The sequence below is a fragment of the Oncorhynchus masou genome, unplaced genomic scaffold (assembly GCF_036934945.1).
Source record: "Oncorhynchus masou masou isolate Uvic2021 unplaced genomic scaffold, UVic_Omas_1.1 unplaced_scaffold_873, whole genome shotgun sequence".
NCBI classification, from domain to species: domain Eukaryota; kingdom Metazoa; phylum Chordata; class Actinopteri; order Salmoniformes; family Salmonidae; genus Oncorhynchus; species Oncorhynchus masou.
Window position 1 is genome coordinate 284,509 of NW_027015192.1, and position 15,203 is coordinate 299,711.

At 45.0% G+C, this 15,203-nt stretch overlaps 1 pseudogene; it reads right to left on the reverse strand.

Annotated features, from left to right (window-relative positions):
- Positions 1-12,133, reverse strand: part of LOC135537933 (growth hormone-regulated TBC protein 1-A-like) — a 36,216-nt pseudogene extending 24,083 nt beyond the window's left edge.
- Between the last annotated feature and the right edge of the window lie 3,070 nt (positions 12,134-15,203).

Consider the following 15,203-nt stretch of genomic DNA (forward strand, 5'->3'; position numbering starts at 1 on the left):
CAACAGCTCTCTCTCTCTTTTGCTTGGCCAAATCATTCTAATTCAACAGCTCTCTCTCTCTCTTTGCCTGGCCAAATCATTCTAATTCAACAGCTCTCTCTCTCTCTCTCTCTCTTGCCTGGCCAAATCATTCTAATTCAACAGCTCTCTCTCTCTCTGGCCAATACATTCTAATTCAACAGCTCTCTCTCTCTCCAATACATTATAATTCAACAGCCCTCTCTCTCCCTTTGCCTGCTAATTAGAGGTTGACCGATAATAGGAATGGCCGATTAATTAGGGCCGATTTCAAGTTTTCATAACAATCGGAAATCGATATTTTGGGCGCTGATTTGCCATTCTTTTTTTATACCTGTATTTAACTAGGTAAGTCAGTTAAGAACACATTCTTATTTTCAATGACTGCCTAGGAACGGTGGGTTAACTGCCTTGTTCAGGGGCAGAACCACAGATTTTCACCTTGTCAGCTCGGGGGATCCAATCTTGCGACCTTAAAGTTAACTAGTCCAACGCAATAACGACCTGCCTCTCTCTCGTTGCACTCCACAAGGAGACTGCCGGTTACGCGAATGCAGTAAGCCAAGGTAAGTTGCTAGCTAGCATTACACTTATCTTATAAAAAACAATCAATCATAATCACTAGTTAACTACACATGGTTGATGATATTACTAGATATTATCTAGCGTGTCCTGCTTTGCATATAATCTGACTGAGCATACAAGCATACAAGTATCTAAGTATCTGACTGAGCGGTTGGAGGCAGAAGGAACCACCAGCTTTCATATGTTCTCATGTTCTGAGCAAATAACTGAAACGTTAGCTTTCTTACATGGCACATACTGCACTTTTACTTTTTTCTCCAACACGTTGTTTTTGCATTATTTAAACCAAATTGAACATGTTTCATTATTTACTTGAGGCTAAATTGATTTTATTGATGTATTATATTAAGTTAAAATAAGTGTTCATTTAGTATTGTTGTAATTGTCATTATTACAAATAAAAATATGTTTTTTTATTATAATATAAAAATATATATATATATATATATATATATTTTTTTTTTTAAATCGCCCGATTAATCGGTATCGGCTTTCTTGGTCCTTCAATAATCGGTATCGAAAAATCATAATCGGTCAACCTCTACTGCTAATACATTCTAATTCAACAGCCCCCTCTCCCTTTGCCTGCTAATACATTCTAATTCAACAGCTCTCTCTCTCCCTTTGCCTGCAAATACAGCCTGTTGCTAAGAGGGAGAGAGAACACGTCTGTATTCTGGTGAATGAGTTCAAAGAGAGAGAGAGATGAACAGGTGAACAGAGATACACTAAGCATCCCAAATGGCACCCTATTCCCTATATAATACACTACTTTTGACCAGGGCCCTATATAGTGCACTACTTTAGACCAGAGTCCTATTCCCTATATAGTGCACTACTTTAGACCCAGGGCCATTGGTAAAAATACATAGTCTCTAGTAAGTAACTATTGGAATTGAAGTGATTTAACGTGTCTTTGATAGTCAAAAAGCGACTAATCAACAGAAATCTGCCAATACGAGAGGAAGACAGAGAGAAGGACTGACTGTACACACACCAAACCTTCAGCCATAATGCTGCTTCTTTGCATTGCAAAAGGCTGAAAATCCCCCTATCAAATCACACACAGTAGCCTTGTCTATTCGACATGCCGTTCCAACTATAGAATTCCCATTTAGGAACAAAAGCTGATTGAATGATCGAGGAAGGGTTGGGATTCCTGAAAAGGCTAGCAGGTAATTCCTGGACCAGCCACAGGGGGCACTGTGAACACGGTGCAGTAGCAGTGAGGGCTGAGAAACAGTAGAACAGTGTTTCCCAACTCCAGTCTTCCAGGACCCCCTGATCCAACTCAATCAGGTTGATGGTCCGGGGCTACAATAATAATGTGTACTGTTGTAGAGGACTGGAGTTGGGAACCACTGTAGTAGAGGACTGGGGGACTGGAGTTGGGAACCACTGTAGTAGAGGACTGGAGTTGAGGACCACTGTAGTAGAGGACTGGAGTTGGGAACCACTGTAGTAGAGGACTGGAGTTGGGAACCACTGTAGTAGAGGACTGGAGTTGGGAACCACTGTAGTAGAGGACTGGAGTTGGGAACCACTGTAGTAGAGGACTGGAGTTGGGAACCACTGTAGTAGAGGACTGGAGTTGGGAACCACTGTAGTAGAGGACTGGAGTTGGGAACCACTGTAGTAGAGGACTGGAGTTGGGAACCACTGTAGTAGAGGACTGGAGTTGGGAACCACTGTAGTAGAGGACTGGAGTTGGGAACCACTGTAGTAGAGGACTGGAGTTGGGAACCACTGTAGTAGAGGACTGGAGTTGGGAACCACTGTAGTAGAGGACTGGAGTTGGGAACCACTGTAGTAGAGGACTGGAGTTGGGAACCACTGTAGTAGAGGACTGGAGTTGGGAACCACTGTAGTAGAGGACTGGAGTTGGGAACCACTGTAGTAGAGGACTGGAGTTGGGAACCACTGTAGTAGAGGACTGGAGTTGGGAACCACTGTAGTAGAGGACTGGAGTTGAGGACCACTGTAGTAGAGGACTGGAGTTGGGAACCACTGTAATAGAGGACTGGAGTTGAGGACCACTGTAGTAGAGGACTGGAGTTGAGGACCACTGTAGTAGAGGACTGGAGGACTGGAGTTGAGGACCACTGTAGTAGAGGACTGGAGTTGGGAACCACTGTAGTAGAGGACTGGAGTTGGGAACCACTGTAGTAGAGGACTGGAGTTGGGAACCACTGTAGTAGAGGACTGGAGTTGGGAACCACTGTAGTAGAGGACTGGAGTTGGGAACCACTGTAGTAGAGGACTGGAGTTGGGAACCACTGTAGTAGAGGACTGGAGTTGGGAACCACTGTAGTAGAGGACTGGAGTTGGGAACCACTGTAGTAGAGGACTGGAGTTGGGAACCACTGTAGTAGAGGACTGGAGTTGGGAACCACTGTAGTAGAGGACTGGAGTTGGGAACCACTGTAGTAGAGGACTGGAGTTGAGGACCACTGTAGTAGAGGACTGGAGTTGAGGACCACTGTAGTAGAGGACTGGAGTTGAGGACCACTGTAGTAGAGGACTGGAGTTGAGGACCACTGTAGTAGAGGACTGGAGTTGGGAACCACTGTAATAGAGGACTGGAGTTGAGGACCACTGTAGTAGAGGACTGGAGTTGAGGACCACTGTAGTAGAGGACTGGAGTTGAGGACCACTGTAGTAGAGGACTGGAGTTGGGAACCACTGTAGTAGAGGCCTGGAGTTGGGAACCACTGTAGTAGAGGCCTGGATGACTGGAGTTGAGGACCACTGAAGTAGAGGACTGGAGGACTGGAGTTGAGGATCACTATAGTAGAGTACTGGAGGACTGGAGTTGAGGACCACTGTAGTAGAGGACTGGAGTTGGGAACCACTGTAGTAGAGGACTGGAGTTGGGAACCACTGTAGTAGTGGAGTTGGTGTGCATTATATAGGGGATAGGTCCCTGGTCTAAAGTAGTGCATTATATAGGGGATAGGGCCCTGGTCTAAAGTAGTGCATTATATAGGGGATAGGGACCTGGTCTAAAGTAGTGCACTATATAGGGGATAGGTCCCTGGTCTAAAGTAGTGCATTATATAGGGGATAGGTCCCTGGTCTAAAGTAGTGCATTATATAGGGGATAGGGACCTGGTCTAAAGTAGTGCACTATATAGGGGATAGGTCCCTGGTCTAAAGTCGTGCATTATATAGGGATAGGTCCCTGGTCTAAAGTAGTGCACTATATAGGGAATAGGGCCCTGGTCTAAAGTAGTGCATTATATAGGGAATAGGGTGCCATTTGGGATGCAAACAAAGGACCGCCAGGTGTAACAGGGTGAACGTACTTGACAGTAGCCCACAGCTGGGTTGTGGTGTCCGTACGCTAGCAGCACGTTGTACAGGGTTTTCTGGAGACATGGGTTCGACGTCTTGCGGAACTGGATGTTGTCAGGAAAGGTTCTGTTCAGGTCTGCCAGGGAGACAGGCGGTGAGAATCACTACCAAAAATAACCTGCCGCCAACTCTAAACATCTCTAACCCTTTCAGCTATTTGTCAAAGCCGAGTACAGACAGAGAGACATATCTCAGAGGTCAAGCTCCCGTGTTCTGGTGTATATCAGCTAACCCATGATGATCTATATAACCCATGATGATCTATATCAGCTAACCCGTGATGATCTATATCAGCTAACCCGTGATGATCTATATCAGCTAACCCGTGATGATCTATATCAGCTAACTCGTGATGATCTATATCAGCTAACCCGTGATGGTCTATATCAGCTATCCCGTGATGATCTATATCAGCTAACCCGTGATGATCTATATCAGCTAACCCGTGATGATCTATATCAGCTAACCCGTGATGATCTATATCAGCTAACCCGTGATGATCTATATCAGCTAACCCGTGATGATCTATATCAGCTAATCCGTGATGAGGTATATCAGCTAACCCGTGATCGTCTATATCAGCTAACCCGTGATGATCTATATCAGCTAACCCGTGATGATCTATATCAGCTAACCCGTGATGATCTATATCAGCTAACCCGTGATGATCTATATCAGCTAACCCGTGATGATCTATATCAGCTAATCCGTGATGAGGTATATCAGCTAACCCGTGATGATCTATATCAGCCAACCCGTGATGATCTATATCAGCCAACCCGTGATGATCTATATCAGCTAACCCGTGATGATCTATATAACCCGTGATGATCTATATCAGCTAACCCGTGATGATCTATATCAGCTAACCCGTGATCGTCTATATCAGCTAACCCGTGATGATCTATATCAGCTAACCCGTGATGATCTATATCAGCTAAGATGATCTATATCAGCTAACCCGGGATGATCTATATCAGCTAACCCAGTGATGATCTATATCAGCTAACCCGTGATGATGATGATCTATATCAGCTAACCCGATGATCTATATCAGCTAACCCGATGATCTATATCAGCTGCGGATGATCTATATCAGCTAACCCGGATGATCTATATCAGCTTGTGATGATCTATATCAGCTAACCCGTGATGATCTATATCAGCTAACCCGTGATGATCTATATCAGCTAATCCGTGATGAGGTATATCAGCTAACCCGTGATGATCTATATCAGCCAACCCGTGATGATCTATATCAGCCAACCCGTGATGATCTATATCAGCTAACCCGTGATGATCTATATATAACCCTTGATGATCTATATAACCCGTGATGATCTATATCAGCTAACCCCAGGATGATCTATATCAGCTAACCCGTGATGATCTATATCAGCCAACCCGTGATGATCTATATCAGTAACCCGTGATGATCTATATCAGCAACCCGTGATGATCTATATCAGCTAACCCGTGATGATCGGATGATCTATATCAGCTAACCCGTGATGATCTATATCAGCTAACCCGTGATGATCTATATCAGCTAACCCGTGATGATCTATATCAGCTAACCCGTGATGATCTATATCAGCTAACCCGTGATGATCTATATCAGCTAACCCTGATGATCTATATCATAACCGGTGATCTATATCAGCTAACCCGTGATGAGGTATATCAGCTAACCCGTGATGATCTATAGTGTGATCTATATCAGGGATCAGCTAACCCGCGGATGATCTATATCAGCTAACCCGTGATGATCTATATCAGCTAACCCGTGATGATCTATATCAGCTAATTGATGAGGTATATCAGCTAACCCGTGATGATCTATATCAGCCAACCCGTGATGATCTATATCAGCCAACCCGTGATGATCTATATCAGCTAACCCGTGATGATCTATATAACCCGCGGATGATCTATATCAGCTAACCCGGGATGATCTATATCAGCTAACCCGTGATGATCTATATCAGCTAACCCGTGATGATCTATATCAGCTAACCCGGATGATCTATATCAGCTGGATGATCTATATCAGCTAACCCGATGATCTATATCAGCTAATCCTGATGAGGTATATCAGCTAACCGTGATGATCTATAAGTGATGATCTATATCAGCCAGGTGATGATCTATATCAGCTAACCCGTGATGATCTATATAACCCGTGATGATCTATATCTAACCCGTGATGATCTATATCAGCTAACCCGGATCGTCCTAATGATGATCTATATCAGCTAACCCGTGATGATCTATATCAGCTAACCTTGATGATCTATATCAGCTAACCCGTGATGATCTATATCAGCTAACCCGTGATGATCTATATAACCCGTGATGATCTATATAACCCGTGATGATCTATATAACCCGTGATGATCTATATCAGCCAACCCGTGATGATCTATATCAGCCAACCCGTGATGATCTATATAAATGATGATCTATATCAGCCAACCCGTGATGATCTATATCAGCCAACCCGTGATGAATATTGATGAATATCAGCCAACCCGTGATGATCTATATAACCCGTGATGATCTATATCAGCTAACCCGTGATGATCTATATCAGCTAAATGAGGTATATCAGCTAACCCGTGATGATCTATATCAGCCAACCCTGATGATCATATCAGCCAACCCGTGATGATCTATATTAACCCGTGATGATCTATATTGATGATCTATATCAGCTAACCCGTGATCGTCTATATCAGCTAACCCGTGATGATCTATATCAGCTAAGTGATGATCTATATCAGCTAACCCGTGATGATCTATATCAGCTAACCCGTGATGATCTATATCAGCTAACCCGTGATGATCTATATCAGCTAACCCGTGATGATCTATATAACCCGTGATGATCTATATAACCCGTGATGATCTATATCAGCCAACCCGTGATGATCTATATCAGCCAACCCGTGATGATCTATATCAGCCAACCCGTGATGATCTATATCAGCCAATATGATCTATATTGATGATCTATATCAGCCAACCCGTGATGATCTATATCAGCCAACCCGTGATGATCTATATCAGCCAACCCGTGATGATCTATATCAGCCAACCCGTGATGATCTATATCAGCCAACCCGTGATGATCTATATAACCCGTGATGATCTATATCAGCCAACCCGTGATGATCTATATCAGCCAACCTGTGATGGTCTATATCAGCCAACCCGTGATGATCTATATCAGCTAACCCGTGATGATCTATATAACCCGTGATGATCTATATAACCCGTGATGATCTATATCAGCTAACCTGTGATGGTCTATATCAGCTAACCCATGATGAGGTATATTAGCTAACCTGTGCGTATGGAGTCTACCAGCTTGGGGTCGTGCTGTTGCTTGGTAGTGTCCAGTAGAGAGTGATAGTAGCCTGGGTTCTTCTCCAGGTGCTCCTGGGCCCCGCTGGCTGTCATCCAGACCAGCCCTCGGTGCTCGTTGGGCACGCCCTTACGCACATACCGCTTCACTGTGGGAGTGCTCCATAAGTCAGGGATACAACTTAAGTCTCTTTTTTTCTCTCTCTCTCTCTCACACACACACACACACACACACACACACACACACACACACACACACACACACACACACACACACACACACACACAAGCTGGAGGTGGAAGCCTAAGTATTGTCCATTTGTTTACTCCACTTGGGGGAGGGGTGGTAAGGTTAAGGGAAAATAATAAACCTTTTTTAAATAAATTAATATTTACAAATTAAAATCAAAAATAATAAAACACAGTACCAGTCAAAAGTTTGGACACCTACTCATTCAAGGGTTTCTCTTTATTTTTTTCTACATTGTAGAATAATAGTGAAGACATCAGAACTACGAAGAAATATCACATATGGAATCGTGTCGTAACCACCAACAAAGTGTCAAACAAATGAAAATATATTTTATATTTCAGATTCTTCAAAGTAGAAAAGTTGCATCTTTGCCTTGAGGACAGCATTGCACACTCTTGGCATCTGTCAACCAGCCTGGTTAGAGAAGACAATGCTTCTACTAGTCAAGACTCAATCTCACAGGCACAAACATGACTGGAGTTGAGCTACCACGGCAACCTCCCGTCCTTAAAATGGGGCAGGTGAACATTTTGTCTAATCTGTGATATTTTAGTTAATAGACTTGGGATACAATTTTTTTTTAATTAAACAAAATACCACATTACTTCTTAGACGTATTGTTTTAGAAACATTACATGCTCATCTGTTTTTTTTTTTGTGTTTTGTTGGTGTCGTTTTACCAGACAAAATATATAGCTGGTAAAAAATATATATCTAAATAGTTTATTTTATGCTCTGGCTCCGATGAAGTCCCACTCACCCTTGATGCTCTTCTCCAGCCGCCCCCGTCCCTGCAACAGCCTGGACCATCTGATGGACCTCCTGGTGAGCACGGCCAGGTACTCTGACATCAACCCCTCATACGACTCATAGTCAAAGTCCTCCAACCGCTCAAAGCCATAGGGGTCCACACTGAAACAGAGTCACAGCCATAGGGGTCCACACTGAAACAGAGTCACAGCCATAGGGGTCCACACTGAAACAGAGTCACAGCCATAGGGGTCCACACTGAAACAGAGTCACAGCCATAGGGGTCCACACTGAAACAGAGTCACAGCCATAGGGGTCCACACTGAAACAGAGTCACAGCCATAGGGGTCCACACTGAAACAGAGTCACAGCCATAGGGGTCCACACTGAAACAGAGTCACAGCCATACGGAGTCCACACTGAAACAGAGTCACAGCCATAGGGGTCCACACTGAAACAGAGTCACAGCCAAACGGGGTCCACACTGAAACAGAGTCACAGCCAAACAGAGTCCATACTGAAACAGAGTCACAGCCAAACGGAGTCCACACTGAAACAGAGTCACAGCCATAGGGGTCCACACTGAAACAGCGCCGCCGACAGGGGTCCACACTGAAACAGAGTCACAGCCATACGGGTCCACACTGAAACAGAGTCACAGCCATAGGGGTCCACACTGAAACAGAGTCACAGCCATAGGGGTCCACACTGAAACAGAGTCACAGCCATAGGGGTCCACACTGAAACAGAGTCACAGCCATAGGGGTCCACACTGAAACAGAGTCACAGCCAAACGGAGTCCACACTGAAACAGAGTCACAGCCATAGGGGTCCACACTGAAACAGAGTCACAGCCATAGGGGTCCACACTGAAACAGAGTCACAAACAGAAACAGAGTCACAGCCAAACGGAGTCCACACTGAAACAGAGTCACAGCCAAACGGAGTCCACACTGAAACAGAGTCACAGCCAAACGGAGTCCACACTGAAACAGAGTCACATCCAAACGGAGTCCACACTGAAACAGAGTCACATACTGAAACAGAACAGGAGTCCACACTGAAACAGAGTCACAGCCAAACCACAATGAAACAGAGTCCTGAGTCCACTGAAACAGAGTCACAGCCAAACGGAGTCCACACTGAAACAGAGTCACAGCCAAACGGAGTCCACACTGAAACAGAGTCACATCCAAACGGAGTCTGAAAACAGAGTCACAAACGGAGTCCACACTGAAACAGAGTCACATCCAAACTGAAACAGAGTCCACACTGAAACAGAGTCAACAGAGTCCACACTGAAACAGATCACAGCCAAACGGAGTCCACACTGAAACAGAGTCACAGCCAAATGGAGTCCACACTGAAACAGAGTCACAGCCAAACGGAGTCCACACTGAAAACAGAGTCACAGCCATACGGAGTCCATACTGAAACAGAGTCACAGCCAAACAGAGTCCACACTGAAACAGAGTCACAGCCAAACTGAGTCCACAATGAAACAGAGTCACAGCCAAACTGAGTCCACAATGAAACAGAGTCACAGCCAAACGGAGTCCACACTGAAACAGAGTCACAGCCAAACGGAGTCCACACTGAAACAGAGTCACATCCAAACGGAGTCCACACTGAAAACAGAACGGAGTCCATACTGAAACAGAGTCACAGCCAAACAGAGTCCACAATGAAACAGAGTCACAGCCAAACGGAGTCCACACTGAAACAGAGTCACAGCCAAACGGAGTCCACACTGAAACAGAGTCACAGCCAAACGGAGTCCACACTGAAACAGAGTCACAGCCAAACGGAGTCCACACTGAAACAGAGTCACAGCCAAACGGAGTCCACACTGAAACAGAGTCACGGAGCCAACACGAAACAGAGTCACAGCCAAACGGAGTCCACACTGAAAACAGAGTCACAGCCAAACGGAGTCTAGCTAGCAGGAGTCAGAAACTAAGTCAATCTAAAGGGGAGCGTAGTGGGACTGGTGAGTCGTGGCATGTTGGGGAATCTGTTTGCTCTGGAGTCTGGACACAGACTGGCCCTTTATAAGACCAGACACATTCTCCATTCAGCAGGATTGTTTTTCCAGAGGACTACATTTAATAAGATCTTAGAGCAATGATATCATGTGGATTAGTGACCTGATGGGATTTTCCCACTACTGAAAGGTGGTTGAGTAAAACCACACTGTGGAAAGGAAGGAGGAGGAGAGGAGAGGAAGAATGAGCCCTGAGAGACAACCAAGGTTATTATAGTAAACTAAAACCTGAAAAAAGTTTGAAAAACTAAAAAAAACAATTATATTTTACTCCAAAACAAACTAGTATAAATACAAATATATGTTTTAAATCATGTAGGTTTTAACTAATAGAAATAAAAACACTAAACTATAACCACCGTGGGGGCCACAACGTGTACCCTATCATGTAGAAAAAGATAAAACCTAAAAAAAACTCTGAACTTCAACAAAGCGTTGCACTGACAGCCTAATGTTTTGGTTGGGAACTTTTCCTCGCCAGCAATGTTCATCGATTACACTGTGTTTAAAAGTTCACAACAGCGGAGGACTCCCGTGCATAGCACAACACGTGTGACGAGCTACTAAAACGTGTGTAATGTCGATGGTGGGGGACGGGGTGTCGGGTGGAGGGTGTGAGGCAGCTTGGAATAGTGCACATGCCATTACGAAGGACGGAGTCCAACAGTCCTCTCATTCTCAACACATCAACTTAGCTAGCTAACTACTGTATGAGGTAGCATTGCAAAACACAAGTACAACAAACACCTGCCGTGCTTTTGTCGTTAGCCAGATTGACTAGCTAGCGATGGCCATTTTTTTTTTTTTTTTTTACATAACTCTTCCTAAAATTGTGTAACTTTTGTGTAACGCTAAGAACATTCAATTGTCAGGTGTATGGTGATAGGGACGGGCAAAAATATGCAAAGCTTCGTAGCCAGCTAGTTTGTTAAGTTGACATGTAACTGTTACGGGCTATTATGAGTGGCTACCTGTGCACTCTCTCTTTGGCGCTGCTGCCGCTGCGAGGAGAGCTGATAGTTGAGTTCAGGCTGCGAAGTTGCGGCGAGCGAACCCTGTTCGCATTGTTGTTTTTCTTTTCCATGAGTGAACCCAATTATATTCCAAATATGCCGTGGAAATATGGCCTACACGTTTAATTAATCGCAGTAGGCTATTCTGTAGTCCAAAAGTTGTCACGGTATCGCTGCTCTCTCCATGAAGCGAGTCCCACAACTGCAAGTCCCAGGCGTGGACTCGGATGCCGATCAGGGACAGTCGAAGAGTCACTCGATGTCCCAGACAGTCAAACAACGGAGAGTTGTATTGACCCACCCGAGGCCCAAGCTAATTTAGCTGGAAGAGGAGAGTAAAGTGTCTCGATCTTTCATCCTTTCTGGAAGAGAGAATCCCGTTTATGCACCTGGATTTTTACTTTGATGGCTGAAACTGGAGAGCAACCGCAATCTGGAAACAACTATGTTAAACGCGATCGGCTGACTCCACAGCGTCTCGAAACATGGTCCATAATTAATAAATATATTGAAATGTCTATGAATCTGCCGGGTGGTTTCTTTCCATGTTTTCCAAGGTAGAACGCCTGACTGTGCCCGAGCTCCGCTTAGCCTCGGGCACATGTCAATCAAGCATGAGTGGGAAATAGAACCGCCCTCTCATAAATATTCTAGGTACGCAAATCCAAAAACGATCAGCGATGAAATAACAAACCTATTAGATTATATATAGTCACATCTCATTTTCTTACATTTTACTTCGTAATATACTTGGTTTACAAAATGTCCACAATGCCACGTCATGATAACGGAATAGGGAAACCCATCTGACGCTTACCTTTAGCCACTCCCCCTGGCAGGTGATTTTTACAGTAGATGACGTCATGCATCACACACACCATGACACAAATCATTGTAAAAAAAAAAAATCACTGTTAAATTTCTGAAATTAATATTTGAAGTAGCTACATCTTCAAATTAGTATTAATCTAAGGACATATCCTCATACACAGTTTTTTTTCCTTCCAGAAACAAATGTCTATGTCTTTGTGTGTTTGAGCATAACCCATCAATTTTTTATTTTACCTTTATTTAACCAGGCAAGTCACCTTATTTTCAATGACGGCCTAGGAACAGTGGGTTAACTGCCTGTTCAGGGGCAGAAGGACAGATTTGTACCTTGTCAGCTCGGGGGTTTGAATTTGCAACCTTGCGGTGACTAGTCCAACGCTCTAACCACTAGGCTACCCTGCTGCCCCAATAAAAGTGCACATCGTCCATTTCTTAGCATAAAAATAGTGTGTTTAGGGCTGTTTTTCCAACCGTCAGTGAAAGGCAAATGGTGTGAATAGTATGAGATAAGTGGGTTATTTCCCCACGTTATAGTCCATGTCTGTAGCCAAAACACTGGCAGTGAGGGCACATTTACCGTGTGGTGGTCGTAGAACATCTCGCTGGCACACAAACAACCTGTGTGGGTGTATCTGGGACCTTGGAACATTCCAGAAAAAAATTAACCCTCTGGTGTCAACATTTGAACAAAGATTCTCTTGTAAAACTTCATTGATACATGTCGCGGCCAAACATGTCCCTGATCTCTGAGATTATTCTAATGACATTAAATGAAATGTATGGTGCCTTAGTTCCGGTTTACTTGTGATAACGGCAATAGTCACGAGCCTTAGGGAGAGTATAGATACACCAAGGTCAGCAGAGCTAACTCAAACCGGATAATGAATGAAAGGTTGATTAGAAGGGAACAGTAAAACTTTTTCAGATTAATCACAACGTCAACAATACAATAACTACAAGATAAGGGATTGAGTTTCTTTAATCTGATAAAGAGCAGAGGTTCGTTTGACTCGGTTGTCATAGCTACAGTTTAAGTCCTGATATTATTGCTTCACATTGTTTTCCACGAAAATCCCATTCTAAAGATTAGGCTTAGCTTAGTCAATGTTTAACACCGCTGTTCTGTTTGTCTTTCCACTGTTACAGTACGGACGACACACGCACACACACACACACGCTACTCTACTTAGAGCATTACACAGCTTCTGAGTAATCACCACACGTAGAGCGTAGGCTGCTTCCTGCAACACCATGGCTTTCAGAGGACAGCAGCACATGGGATAGCTAGCATGACCTTGAAGGTGTATTGTGTTTCACTGTGAGGAGAGAGCAAGTTCAGAAGGCTTTTATCTTTCACAGACGGACGCATCACTGAAGTCAGAGTGAGTGGACGAGTGAGTCAGAGTGAGTGGACGAGTGAGTCAGAGTGAGTGGACGAGTGAGTCAGAGTGAGTGGACGAGTGAGTCAGAGTGAGTGGACGAGTGAGTCAGAGTGAGTGGACGAGGAGTCGAGTGAGTGGACAGTGAGTGAGTGAGTGGACGAGTGAGTCAGAGTGAGTGGACAGTGAGTCAGAGTGAGTGGACGAGTGAGTCAGAGTGAGTGGACGAGTGAGTCAGAGTGAGTGGTGAGTGGACGAGTGAGTCAGAGTGAGTGGACGAGTGAGTCAGAGTGAGTGGACGAGTGAGTCAGAGTGAGTGGACGAGTGAGTCAGAGTGAGTGGACGAGTGAGTCAGAGTGAGTGGACGAGTGAGTCAGAGTGAGTGGACGAGTGAGTCAGAGTGAGTGGACGAGTGACTTAGAAATTAAAGGTATCTGTGAATCGGATGATTCTGGGTTTATCAATCAGTTTCACAGAAGGGTCGCCGTAGTTTAGCGTCCTGTACTTTGGTCTCTCCTGCTTTTCTGTCTGTAGTCTTTCTGGCTCTGCAACATTCGAACCACGCATAGTGATGACATCATCTTTGTGTGACATCACAGCGCTACCCTGCCCCTCCCCTCCTGACATGTCACCTCCCCTCCCCACTTTGCAGTGCCATGGGGACATTTACTTCCTGTTTGGCATCATGTGGGCGGTGCTCTTGGTTGGACGTTGTGGGCTTTGATGGCAGGAAGCAAAGGTCAAGATCAGGGGTTGTGAGGACAGAGGTCATGACATCAGGGGTCGTAGATTCAGAAGGTGGGGGTGAGAGGCTGGCGTTATGGGCCTGGCCCAGTTCTGATGGTCCTGATTCTGAGCTGTGGGCCCTCCTAGGGATGGGGCATCTGGGCTGGTCTCTCTGGGTGGACCGGGGTTGGGGTGGATCCATGTACTGTTTTCTCCAGGGGTAGGAGAGATGTGAGCCTTCCAGGGTCCTGGTTTTGGACCCTAACCCTGAGTATTTCTGTGCTGGTGGATCCACAGAGGAAGCTAGGCCCACACAGGAGGACAAGGGAGCAGCGTTGCCAGGTACCCAGACTGCAAAGCCTCTACCTCAGGTATCCCTACCTGGGGTGCTGGGGGAGACCACTGGACCACTGCAGCAGAGCAGAGCAGCTCTACCTGCACATAGCTGAGCTCCTGACCTAAGACCTGTGCCTTTAATTCTCTATCTGAAACCTGTGCCTTGACCTCCTGACCTCCTGACCTGTAACATGTGCCTTGACCTCCTGACCTGAAACTCCTGACCAACTTCACTGTCTTGATCCTGATTTTCCTGATGTGAAGCCTGTACCACCATTTCCTGACCCACTGAAGCCTTAACTTCAATGTTTTCACTCTGAACCTTTAGCTCCTTGTTAAATTCTGAACCATGGCCTTCTGTCTTTGACCTGAGCTAACAATCTGTTCTTGAGTCTTACCTGTTGGTTTGTACCCAGAGTCTCTACCTGTTGGTTTGTACCCAGAGTCTCTACCTGTTGGTTCGTACCCTGAGTCTCTACCTGTTGGTTCGTACCCAGAGTCTCTACCTGTTGGTTCGTACCCAGAGTCTCTACCTGTTGGTTCGTACC